At 46.6% G+C, this 6418-nt stretch overlaps 1 non-coding gene across 1 annotated transcript; it reads left to right on the top strand.

Annotated features, from left to right (window-relative positions):
* Window positions 1-636: 636 nt before the first annotated feature.
* On the top strand, window positions 637-4497 carry LOC101012439. Its single transcript, XR_002517256.2, has 3 exons — window positions 637-704; window positions 2521-2656; window positions 3966-4497. It is a non-coding gene; the product is annotated as an uncharacterized LOC101012439 (transcript).
* Window positions 4498-6418: the final 1921 nt, after the last annotated feature.

The following is a 6418-nucleotide window of genomic DNA, read 5'->3' as shown; positions in this document are numbered from 1 at the left end:
GAGGAGGGTCCTGAATTACATGGGAGGGTAAACAAAATTATCCCAGGTCCCTTTCTAATCTCAGAGCTGATGATGCTGTGAGGTCTCCAGGGCAAAATAAAAATCTTCAGAGACCAAAGTTCAGTACCTCCGGTTACCTCTGGAGAGTCCATGCTCCATTCATCTATCAGAGTGGGAAAGCCCGAAAGAGGCTGCTAGGCTGAGCAACCCTGCGGTACTAAGCAAAAGCAGGGTTCTTTTAGGGAAAAAGCAATGGAGACCAGAAAACAGCAGGCAACCAGCAGTATCTGCCACTGCAGGGCCCAGGAGGCTTGTCTTGCTCACCTCCGGGGCTCTCAGGCAAGGCAGTCTTCGGCTTGGCAGTGCCAAAGAAACTTTATCAGGCAATATACATTGTCAGGGGCTGTCGACACCAGGGAACTTCCGGAGCAGACTGGACCTGGTTCTGGATGCCAGTATGTGGTCCAGAGGCCTTCCCATAGAAAGGAGGATGGCGCGTAGGTTTGGGGCTAGGAAATAACCAAGGAAGCCAAGCTCTTGGTCTCTGTAGAGTCTGGGACCTACTATCTTTGGAGAATGGTCTGAAGTTGGAGAAGGGAGCAGAAATGGACATTTACAAGCTTCTGTTGTTTTTCAGGTATCTCCCTCAGGGTCTCTGGGTCCCCTCTCTGTCCCTCCTGTCCACAGTACCATGCCTGGAACAGGTGAGCTTTAAAATGAGATTTCTGAATAACACCAGAATTCTTTTAAAACATGGGATATTAGAACTGAAAGGTATCTACCTAAGTCAGGATCCCTTAAATGCATTTCAAAGGATATTAAAATCTGTGTTGGGAAAAAAGGGTTCTATGATCAAGTAAATTTGGAAAATGCTGAGTATGCACAGTTTAAACAAGCGTATTTTTTTGTTGTTGTTGTTTTGTTTTGCTCTAACTGCAGCACTTCTAAGCACTCAGGTGCATAACATTCCAAAATGAACTGTATGGAAGGCCCAAGGAAGGCAAGGCTTCCTAAAGTATACTCTATTCCTCAAAAAGTACCTGATTATTTCAAAGAACTAGACAGGATGATCACATGCCCAGGGTGGCCAGGATAGTCCCAGTGTCTGCTTCATGTCCTGAAATAATTATCAATAGTACTTCCTTCCACTTTTCTTTTTTTTTTTTAATCTTTGTCTTTTTTTTCGAGACAGAGTTTCACTCTTGTTGCCCAGGCTGGAGTGCAATGGCGCAATCTCAGCTCACTGCAACCTCTGCCTCTCGGGTTCAAGCGATTCTCCTGCCTCAGCCTCCCCAGTAGCTGGGATTACAGGAATACACCACCACACTCAGCTAATTTTTTGTATTTTTAGTAGAGACAGGGTTTCTCCATGTTGGTCAGGCTGGTCTTGAACTCCTGACCTCCGGTGATCCACCTGTCTCGGCCTCCCAAAGTGCTGGGATTACAGGAGTGAGCCACTGCACTCGGCCCCCTCCACTTTTCAAAGTGTCTTAGGGTCTTAGTTTGGATAATAAAATATATGCCACCCTATTCATAGAACACAGTTTGGGAAACACAAACACAAGAGTTAATCCAAATACAAAATCTGCCATTTCACAGAGGATGAAAATGAGTTTCAGGAAGATGAAACAAATCAGCAGCCACAGAGCTGCTGAGTGGATGGCCAGGGACCAAGACAGGGCTGAGGTCCCCTCACTCCCAGTTCATTGCTCTTTTTGTTTTTGTTTTGTTTTGTTTTGTTTTTTGAGACAGGGTCTTGCTCTGTTGCCCAAGCAATGCGGTGACACAATCATGGCTCACTGCAACCTCGAACTCCCGGGCTCAAGTGATCCTCCCGCCTCAGCCTCCTGAGTAGCTGAGACTACAGGTGCATGTCATCACACCTGGCGAATTTTTGTATTTTTTGTAGAGACTGGGTTTCGCCATGTTGCCCAGGTTGGTTTTGAACTCCTGGGCTTAATCGGCCCTCCTGCCTCGGCCTCCCAAAAGTGTTGGGCTTACAGGCATGAGCCATGAGCTCAGTTCATTACTCTAGTTTCTAGAAAACCATGCACCTTTTCTTGGTGGAGTCAGGGGAACTAGAGCAGCTGGCAATCTTTCATGGTGGCCTCAAGTTCTCTTTCTCCCCTATGCACTGCCTTTCTTTCCTCCTCTCTTCCTTCTTGTTCTTTTTCTCCTCCCGCCTCTTGGTCCGGGGCTGCATGTGCCCAGCCTTGGGTGTGTCCCAGAGTAGGATGATTTTGGCATCTGTCCTTGCATTTGGCAAGTCTTAGACTTGCAGAACCAGACACACCACTCTCCAGGGCCTGGGCTGTAGAGAGCATTTGGATGAGAGCCCCTCTGGGTGTGGGCAGAAGTTGATGCTAATGAGGCAGGAGGTAGTCAGGTGGGTGTGGGTAGGGAGAGGGTGAGGTCCCTTTGGGGTTACACCAGGAAATTTGTGTCTGAGGGGCTATGTCCCAATGTCCCGGGATCCAGCAGTATTATTTTCCCCTTGTTTTTGCCTCTCCTTATCCTCAGTAACGTCATCCTGTTCCCCTGGGAACAACAGCAGGCCTTCATCTCCTGGCTCAGGACTCCACGCCAGCAGCCCCACTGCATCTCAAAATAACTCCAAAGCATCAGTGAACTCCGCCTCCAGTTTTAACTCTTCAGGGTAAGGTGGGGGGGAGGGTGCAGAGACATCCCAGCAGGGCCAAGGGACATGTGAGAAGCTGGGCCCATGCCTTGGGAAAGAAAGCTTGTCATAGATAGGATTGGAAAAGAGGAATGGGGTGGTAGAGAGAGGACAGAGCGACAGCCAGACTGGACTTTATCCCCAGGGAGCAGGGATTTTAAAAAGAAGCTTCAGTCAGTGAGCCATCCTGGCAAGGAGCTGATGTCAACAAAGCCAAAATTTCCATCCTTACTTTGAGGGTGGAAATTTCCAAACACTCATGTCAGAAAGGGCCAGGTCCTTTGCTGGGCTTCATGCGAGGAACCCAGTTTTCAGGAGGTTCTGATGTGAGCCTAGAGCTTAGGCGCAAAGAAAACCCTGGGCTTCAAGCATGGCTGACACAGGGAGAAAGGGAAGTGGTGCCAATTCCTGTCCCCCACTCCCACCTGGAATGCAGTGAGGAAGGCAGCCTCCTAGGCTTCAGTTCATGAGGCAAAGAATCTGCTCTAAAAAGTGTTCTCAGCCGGGCGCGGTGGCTCAAGCCTGTAATCCCAGCACTTTGGGAGGCCGAGACGGGCAGATCATGAGGTCAGGAGATCGAGATCATCCTGGCTAACACGGTGAAACTCCGTCTCTACTAAAAAATACAAAAAAGTAGCCGGGCGAGGGGGCGGGCGCCTGTAGTCCCAGCTACTCGGGAGGCTGAGGCAGGAGAATGGCGTAAACCAGGGAGGCGGAGCTTGCAGTGAGCTGAGATCCGGCCACTGCACTCCAGCCTGGGCGACAGAGCGAGACTCCGTCTCAAAAAAAAAAAAAAAGAAAAAAAGTGTTCTCAGAGCTGATGCCTTGGGAGAGAGAGAGATTCTGCCTTGATTCAGAACAAAACAGAGATGTGGTAGGTTACAGACCTAAGTTCGCCAGAAAAGATGAACCCACCTGTCCAAATCCAGGCAGTTCAGCAAGGCAGCCAGCTCTTATTAGCCAATTGTTGCATAGCCCGAAACATTGGAGCTCCTCACCTACCCCTACTGAGACAGAGAGAGAGAGAACCATATAATATACATTACTAGCTTTAAAAAATTGCTTCGAGGTATAATTCATATACCAGAAAATTCACCATTTTAAAGTGTACAGTTCAGTGGTTTTCAGTATATTCACAAGGTTGTGCAACCATCAGCATTATCTAATTCCAGTATGTTTTTATTACCCCTCCCCCCAAAAACCCCTATACCTGCTAACAGTCACTCCCCATTCCCATCTTACGCCATCACATTACTAGCTTTAGGATTGACTTCTTTCTTCCTTCCAGATCTTGGTACCGATGGAATCATCCCACCTACCTCCACTGAGACCAAAAAGTTTCTCCGACTCCACCGGGCCCTGTATTCCGCCTGGAAGGAAGGGAATCATGCCTTCTATATACAGACAGATTGCTTTCCGAAGAGTGCAAGAAAATCCCCACTATCAATGAATCCAGACTCTTGCCTTCTTCAGGAGCAAGGGCCTCCGGAGATCCAAACTGTGATTGAACCAAGTGCAGACTCCCAATGCTCTTGAAATATATAGCCCCTCCTAGGAGCTTACCGTTTTCACCTTCCTTGCCTATGCCCTTGCCTTCTAGTTCCAAGTATTTTAGTCAGCTTCACTGTGGCAATGGTCTTTCAGAGAAAAGACTCCTTGCTGTTAATCTCCAACTCATCTGTGGGCTTCTGGGGACAACCGTTTGGCTGGAGTGCCAAACACCGGAAGCGGAGATAATAGTTTTGACTCTGAACTTGGCCACAATCCCTGAACTGATCCCAAAATCTGTGAAAAGATTTGAATCTGATATCTCCACCAAAGCCTTGATGTTTTCTCTGTACAGCTAAGTTTTTTGACGGAATCTTCATCTCACCCCATTTTCTTTTTAACCTCGCCCCCTTTTCTACAACCAAATCCGTTCATTATTGCGCCCTTCAGGTCCCCTCCTTTTTGCAGAAGGCGTAAAAGAGCTGCCCTTGGTGGGTGCTCTGGGCATGTTGCGCTGCCCACCGGTGCCCTTCTGTCTGTCCATGTCTGCCTAGGGCTCAGGAGTGCCTGTTCTTTCCCTCCCTCTCTGTGTTTCTCTTTATCCTGTCCCCTCTCCTTTCTCCTGGTGGCAGAAAAGGAAGAATACAAGAGCAAACACACAATAATGACGGTGGCAAAGTACCTGTATATAGCCCTTTCCCATTTTTTGCATTATGTTCTTAACTCCTTAATGTGGAATTTTCCAGCAAAACGTTTAACTCAGGTGTGATTTTTGAAAATGTCTCTGTAATATTTTATCTTCTTTAAAAAAAAGGGGGGGGAATACCAAAGTGTGAAATACTGTGCTAGCTTCCAGAGTTCCCACATGGGCTGGGAACTTTTTTTTTTTTTTTTTTTTTTTTAGACAGAGTCTCGCTCCCACCCAGGCTGGAGTGTAGTGGTGTGATCTCTGCTCACTGCAAACTCTGCCTCCTGGGTTCAAGTGATTCTCCTGCCTCAGCCTCCCAAGTAGCTGGGATTACAGGCGCCCACCACCATGCCCAGCTAATTTTTGTATTTTTAGTAGAGATGGGGTTTCACCATGTTGGTCAGGCTGGTCTTGAACTCCTGACCTCTTGATGTACCCACTTTGGCCTCCCAAAGTGCTGGGATTATAGGTGTGAGCCACCATGCCCTGCCTGGTCTGGGAATCTTTGTTAACTTCTTTGGGACCATTATCTCTAGAGTCTCCTTTTTTGTGGGCCAGTGTGTAGAGATGTAACATGAAGCCATTCCAGAAATGGTAACTTAATAAAAAAGAAAAAAAAAAGACAGCATATCCAGGAAACTGTTGAGATTCAAAGGAATCTCACTGTTCCTAAATAAATGTGTATAGTGATTATGAAAAGTATTCCACTGTTGATAAGAAGAGGTTTAGATTCTTGTTCTGTGCCTTTATGTCATTGTGGGGGGCATGTGAGTGCATAGAATGAAACGGGATGGCAGAAAATGTTTCAAATTGGGACATTAAGTGTATTACTTCCCAAACTGATGCTAAAGATGACACACATTATTACAGGGCCCTGAAGAATTCAGAGTTGTTACTCTCTGTAACAGAACTACCTTGAGGGCAGAGTAGGCAAGAGATTATTGTAAGTGGGAGGATGGTGAATGTTTAAGGTAAAGTCATTTGAACACTTAAGCGGTGGGGATTGAGGCTGATGTCTCATGTTTCAGATACCCTCAATGGCAATTATCCATTACTCACAACATAAAGCAATAAATAGTTAAGGCAGAGGATAATTTAATAATCACATATTAGCCAGGCTTGGTGGTGCACGCCTATAGTCCCAGCTACTGGAGAGCCTGAGATGGGAGGATCTATTGAGCCCAGGAAGTCAAGGCCACAGTGAGCCATGATCATGCTGCTGCTGCACTCCAGCCTGAACAACAGAGTGAGACCCTGTCTCAAATATACATATTTGTCTCTCATATATATATATTATATATATGTATGTGTATATATATGGCTTCAGAATGCATTGTGACTTTTGGTGAGGAGGTTGAAAGGCAATGAACCTATTCTTGTGGTTTTTCTTAGATTAATACAAATTTAAATAGTTACCGTTGGAGCTTGCAGTGAGCCAAGATTGTGCCACTGCACTCCAGCCCAGGCGACAGAGCGAGACTTCATCTCAAAAAACAAAATAAATAATAAATAGTTACCATTGCTGAGGTAAACGCTGACCTGTGGGAAAGAGAGGCCCTTCAAAC

Source organism: Papio anubis, chromosome 12, assembly GCF_008728515.1.
Source record: "Papio anubis isolate 15944 chromosome 12, Panubis1.0, whole genome shotgun sequence".
In the NCBI taxonomy this organism is placed as follows: Eukaryota; Metazoa; Chordata; class Mammalia; order Primates; family Cercopithecidae; genus Papio; species Papio anubis.
The sequence above is the reverse complement of the archived record's forward strand: the minus strand, read 5'-3'. Positions and strand labels throughout refer to the sequence as shown.